The sequence below is a fragment of the Oryx dammah genome, unplaced genomic scaffold (assembly GCF_014754425.2).
Source record: "Oryx dammah isolate SB20612 unplaced genomic scaffold, SCBI_Odam_1.1 HiC_scaffold_23, whole genome shotgun sequence".
NCBI classification, from domain to species: domain Eukaryota; kingdom Metazoa; phylum Chordata; class Mammalia; order Artiodactyla; family Bovidae; genus Oryx; species Oryx dammah.
Genome location: NW_024070207.1, coordinates 29,998,489 through 30,005,222, shown reverse-complemented (window position 1 = coordinate 30,005,222; position 6,734 = coordinate 29,998,489). Strand labels below are relative to the sequence as shown.

Sequence of the window (6,734 nt, the reverse complement as noted above, 5' to 3'; positions counted from 1 at the left end):
TTTTGATTCAGAGCTACAAGACATTTTCCATCAAGAATTTTAACCATTATTTCAACTTACACTACTGTAAAAATTCCTCCCTGTTTCGGAAGTTTGAATGATACCAAAAGGGGCACATTCCAAGTTTAAATTTCAAGGAACTCCATATTTCTCAAACCTCTCTCTTTCTCTCTCTGGCCCACTATACTAAAATTCCAAAGAACCTTATCACTTATAGTCACTTGTACAGTTCTACATCTAAATCTGAAATCCAGAAAATGATTCCTTTCCAGTATACCTACTAATAATACATGTCTACTATTGGTGTTTATATATATTTAATTTTTTATTGAATTGTACAAAGAAGTACACATGTAAGAACTCAATCAATTATTAAAAAGTTAATACATTTATATGGCCACTTCCCAGATTAGGAAATAAAGCATTGCTAGCACATCAGCTTCATTCTTCAGTACCTCCCAGTTACTACCTCCACCCTTTTTCAAAAGCAACCACCATTCTAACCCCATAGATTAGGTTTTTCTGAGTCATATGCTGTGGTTTGTTTTTCACTAAACATTATGTTTGAAATATTCATCCATATAATTGTATGTAGTTATTATTTATTCATTTTCATTGTTATTATAAACCATTATATGACTGCTGCTGCTGCTAAGTCACTTCAGTTGTGTCCGACTCTGTACGACCCCATAGATGGCAGCCCACCAGGCTCCTCCGATTCTCCAGGCAAGAACACTGGAGTGGGTTGCCATTTCCTGCTCCAATGCATGAAAGTGAAAAGTGAAAGTGAAGTCGCTCAGTTGTGTCCAACTCTGCAGCCCCATGGACTGCAGCCTACCAGGCTCCTCCGCCCATGGGATTTTCCAGGCAAGAGTACTGGAGTGGGGTGCCATTGCCTTCTCCAATATTACAGCTAATCCCACACAAAATGATTAGCAGAAATGAGTATTAACAATTATATGTCAAAATATTTGACAGTGTAGAAGAAATGGATAAATCTGTAGAAACATATGACCTACTAAGAGTAAATCAAGAAGAAATAAGAAGCCCAATGTCACAGGCAACAAAAGAAAAAATATTAATAGACAAATTGAATTCATGAAAATTAAAAGTATTTTTTAAAATTTATTTATTTATTTTAATTGGAGGCTAATTACTTTACAGTATTGTAGTGGTTTTTGCCATACATTGACATGAATCAGCCATGGGTGTACATGTGTCCCCCATCCTGAGCTGCCCTCCCTCCCCATCCTATCCCTCAGGGTTGTCCCAGTGCACTGGCTTTGAGTGCCCTGTTTCATGCATTGAACTTGGAGTGATGATCTACTTCACATATGGTGATATACACGTTTCAATGCTAGTCTCTCAAATCATCCCACCCTTGTCTTCTCCCACAGAGTCCAAAAGTCTGGTCTTTATATCTGTGTCTCTTTTGCTGTCTCACGTATAGGGTTATTGTTACCATCTTTCTAAATTCCATATATACGCATTCATATACTGTATTGGTGTTTTTCTCTCTGACTTACTTCACTCTGTAGAATTTAGCATCAAAACACTATTAATACCCCAGGCTATCCCTTCTTGAGGCTGAGACCATTCTGTTTGAGTCTACTTTAACTGCAATAAAAAGCCTGGTGACCTTTTCAAAAAATACTATCAACAGAGTAAAAGGATAACCCATAGAATAGAGGAGAATATCTGAAAATCATGAATCTGATAAGGGATTGATATCCAGAATATATAAAGAACACCAAAAATTCAACAATAAAAATAGAAATGACCTAATTTAAATATTGGTTTACTTAAATAGTTGTCCAAAGAAGATACACAAATGTCCAATAAGCACATGAAAATATGCTCAACATCACTAATCACTAGGGAAATGCAAATCAAAACTACACTGAGATATCACTTCAGTCCCACTAAGATAGATATTATGAAAAAAACAGACCATAAGAAAGTTGGTGAGGATGTGGAAAAATTGGAACCTTTGTGCACTATTGGAGTGTGAAGTTGTACATCCACTATGGAAAACAATGCGGCAGAACTCTCCAAAATTAATAATAGAACTACTATATGATCTAGAAATTCCACTTTTGTGTATATATACAAAAAAACAATTGAAAGCAGGAGTATATTTATAGGGTATATTTGTATACCCATGTTGATAGCAGCCTTATTTATTATAATAGCTTAAATGTGGAAGCCTCTCAAGTGTCCATTGATAAATAAATGGACAAGCAAAATGTGATATATACATACATACAATGGACTATTACTCACCCTTAGAAAGAAGAAAATTCTGACATATACTACAATGAGGATCATCCGTGAGGACATTATATTAAGTGAAATAAGCCATTCACAAAAAGACAAATGCTATATGATTTCACTTATTTAAGGTAATTGAAATAGCCAAAATCATAGAGACAGAAAGAAGAATGGTAGTCCTTAGAGACTAGGGAGAGAGGAGAATGGTGAGTTATTGTTGAATGAGTATGGAATTTCAATTTTACAAGATGAAAAGAAATAGAGATGGATAATGGTGATGGTTGCAATTTATAAATGTATTTAGTGCCATTGAACTGTACAGCTAAAAATGGTTAAGATGTCTTTTTAAAGTAAAAAGTAAAAATCTACATGTGTGGGAGGTTATACTTGTGATTCATATAATTGTATATTTATGATTCATGGAGTTGGTGATGGACAGGGGGGCCTGGCATGCTGCAGTCCATTGTGTCACAAAGGGTCAGATACTACTGAGTGACTGAACTGAACTGAACTGATACACCTTGAATACTTCTCTCTGAATTCAAAGGAAGGATAACAAAGAAATTTGTTATGCAGTTGCTGTATGATTTGTTGCTATTAATAATAAAACTGGCTTTTAAATTTTTCTCCAAATCTGAACTGAGTATATTCAGATTTTAAAATGTAACACAAAATATTACAATAAAACCACTTGAATTCCTAAATTGAAATACCATTTCTTCTCTTTGGTGATGGTGCATAGCATTTACATGGCACTATACAGAAAATGGTTTTTTCAAATATTTGCAGTAAAAGTTTCATATATTTGATTTAAAATGTACTAAAAATTGGTCCATTATAGAAAACTATCCAGTGAATTTTTCACTTCTTCCACAGCATTTAGCAAGTGTACATAGTGTTGCTGAGCAATATTCTAACTGTTTTAACTTACGAGTGGAGGATCATGTTTTGTAATAAAAATGAAAAAAACTGAGAATGCAAGAACAGGGTTATTTAGTATAGTAGTGAAACTTGCAACAAAGTGAAATTGACATACTTAATCATATGCAAAGTTATTAAAGCGTGAATGATAATTATTCTGAAATATTATGGAAATGACAGTTACTGGTATTGCTTTCCCCTGATCAAATCACTTATTTCTAAAGTTGAGTATATTGTGGGACAACACATTATTTGAAGGTACTTTGTCAAATTGAACTTTAAAGTTTCCATTGTAACTTTCGTCTAACCATCCATATCTACCTTCTACACTTACATAGACTCTGAGTCACTTAACTTTCTTCATAGCAATTATCAAATACCTGAAGATATCTATCTTTGCCTTATCTCACCATCATGTTTTTCCCGTTCCAAGCAGAGCAACTCAGTTTCTCTTAATTGTTCATCATAGGATATTTTTTAAGCTCCTAAAACTGTTGATTAAATTCCTATGAATATTTTAATGGTATTTTTCTCTCCCCAAAGTGATATAATCTATTCATATCCTATATGTGATATGAAACTTAGAAATGGTGGTGTGATTATTTTATTCCTTGATCTATATAATCTGTTTATTTGCATCTACCGCTTGAATTATACTATTTCCAAACAAACATTTTTTTGAAGCATTATTTGACACAGCAAGATGTACCCATTTTAAGAGTTCATTTCTATATGTTTTGACAATTTATAGACAGAGGAACCTGGTGGGCTACAGTCTATGGGGTCGCAAAGAGTCGGGCACAACTGAGCAACTAAGCACAAGCACACATAAAGCATTATGCGTGTTAGGGGCTGAATGTTTGTGTCCAGTTAAAATTCATATTTTGAATCCCTAACCTCCATTGTGACTATATCTGGAGATAGGGCCTCTAAGTAATTAAGTTTATATAAGGTAATAAGGGTGGGGCCTTAACCAATAGGATTAATGTCCTCATAAGAAAGGTATTCCAGAGAGCTGTCTCTCTGTGTCTGCATACATGCTCTGAGGAAAGTCCATGTGAGGACACAGCATTATAAATCAACTACATACTTCAGTAAAAAATTTTTAATTTAAAAAACAGTTGTGAAGTTACTTGAAGTGAAAATGTTAGTCACTCCATCGTGTCCGACTCTTTGCAACTCCATGGATTGTAGTCCTCCAGGTTCCTATGTCTATGGGATTCTTCAGGCAAGAATACTGGAGTCGGTAGCCATTCCTTTCACCAAGGGATCTTCCTGACCCAGGGATTAAACCCAGGTCTCCTGCTTTACTTTGATTTTATTTCCTTGGGGCTAATAACTAATAACAGAATTGATGGGTCGCATAGAAAGCAGAAGGGTATGCACAAAAATTTGCCAAAATGGAAGTATCATTTTACACTCCCATCAGGAGTATGAGAACAGAAAGTTTTCCACATACTCATGAATACTTGATTTTGCAGTCTTTTAATTTTATAAATTTTAGTTTGCATATAATGATAATATATTCCAATTTTAATTTGCATTGCTCTGATGACTCATACTGAACATTTAAAAATTTGCATGTCTGTGAGATGTTTATCTTTTTTGTGCATCTGCTCTAATCATTTGCTTGTTTTTAATGAGAGTTTTCTTTTATCTATTTATTATTATATTGTAAACATTATTTTTATACTCCTGATACAAATCCTTTATCTGATATACATATTTTGAGTATTTTCCTAAGTTTTGACTTGTTTCTTTCTCCAGATTGTGTCTTTCTAAAATCAGACATTTTGAATTCGATTCAAATTCAATTTTCTATTTTCTTTTCATAGTTTGTGACATTTGTGCCCTGTTTAGTAAAACTCTGCCTGACTTAGGCTCACAAAAACATTCTTATTTATTCTGTTTTATAAATATACTTTTACATCTAAGTTTATCATCCATTTCAAATTCCTTTTTAGATATATGAAGTCATCATGATCAAAGTTCATTTTTTTTTCACATGGACATCCAGTTGTTCTAACAAGAGTTTTTGAAATCTTATGTTTTTCCCATTGAATTACCTTGGCATCTTTGTTGAAAATCAACTGGAGCATAAATATGAAGGTTTTTTTTCTGGTCAATTTATTCTATTCAATCTATATGTCTATGTTTCATTAGTATCTCACTCTTTCAATTTTTGTAGGAAAATAATATGAAGCAGGTAGCATAATTCCTCCATCTTTTCCCTTTGTTTCAGAATAATTTGCATTTCCATATAAATTTAGAATCAACTTGTCAATCTCTATGAAGAAGACTACTGGAATATTGATTAGAATTGCATTGAATCTGCATATGAATTTAGGGAGAATTAATATTGTAACTTTGAGTTTCCAATCCATGAGCATGGTATATCTCTACATTTGTATAGGTATTCTCTCATTATCCTAGTAATATCTTAGTTTTCAGGGTACCAATGATCTTGAATCTGCACATCTTTTGTTAAATTGAAACAACCTTCTGGGTTTTCATTATTATTTATTAATATGGAAAACTATATCATTCAATATTCAAATATTAATGAAACCTTCATCTCTAGGATAAATCTAGTTTGAGGATATATTGTCTATATAATATTATTTTCTGTATTTGATTTGCTAATATTTTATTAATGATTTTTAAGTCTGTCCTCAAGAAGAATATTGGTCTATAGTTTTCTCTTTTTCCCCTTTTTCAGCTGTGCCATGCAGCTCGTGGTGTCTTAGATCCCTGACCAGGGACTGAACCTGGGGCCACAGCAGTGAAAGTGCTGAGTCCTAAACATTGGACCACCAGGGAAGTCCCTGTAGTTTTCTTTTCTTTTGATGTTGTTGTCTGGCTTTGGTATAAAGGTAATAGTGAGCTCGTAGAATGAGTTGAAAACTGTAATACACATCCCTTATTTTCTGTGAAAAAATGATAGGCGTGGCATTATTTCTTCTTTCAGTTCAGTTCAGTTGCTCAGTTGTGTCTGAGTCTTTGGGACCCTATGGACTACAGCACACCAGGCTTCCCTGTCCATCACCAACTCCTGGAGTTTACTCAAACTCGTGTCCATTGAGTCAGTGATGCCATCTAACCATCTCATCCTCTGTAATCCCTTTCTCCTCCTGCCTTCAATCTTTCCCAGCATCAGGGTCTTTTCAAGTGCGTCAGTTCTTCCCATTAACTAGCCAAAGTATTGGACTTTCAACTTCAGGATCAGTCCTTCCAATGAATATCCAAGACTGATTTCCTTTAGGTTGGATTGGTTGGATCTCCTTACAGTCCAAGGGACTTTCAAGAGTATTCTCCAACACCATAGTTCAAAAGCATCAATTCTTCGGCACTCAACTTTCTTTATAGTCCAACTCACACACCCATACATGACTACTGGAAAAACCACAGCTTTGACTAGATGGACCTCTGTTGGTAATGTCTGATTTTTAATATGCTGTCTAGGTTGATCATAGCTTTTCTTCCAAGGAGCAAGCCCCTTTTAATTTCATGGCTGCAATCACCATCTGCAATGATTTTGGAGC

The 6,734-nt window shown here is 34.3% G+C and overlaps 1 non-coding gene across 1 annotated transcript; it reads right to left on the bottom strand.

The window, feature by feature from the left end:
- Window positions 1–5,939: 5,939 nt before the first annotated feature.
- Window positions 5,940–6,012, bottom strand: TRNAE-UUC. Its single transcript has one exon. It is a non-coding gene; the product is annotated as a tRNA-Glu (tRNA).
- Window positions 6,013–6,734: the final 722 nt, after the last annotated feature.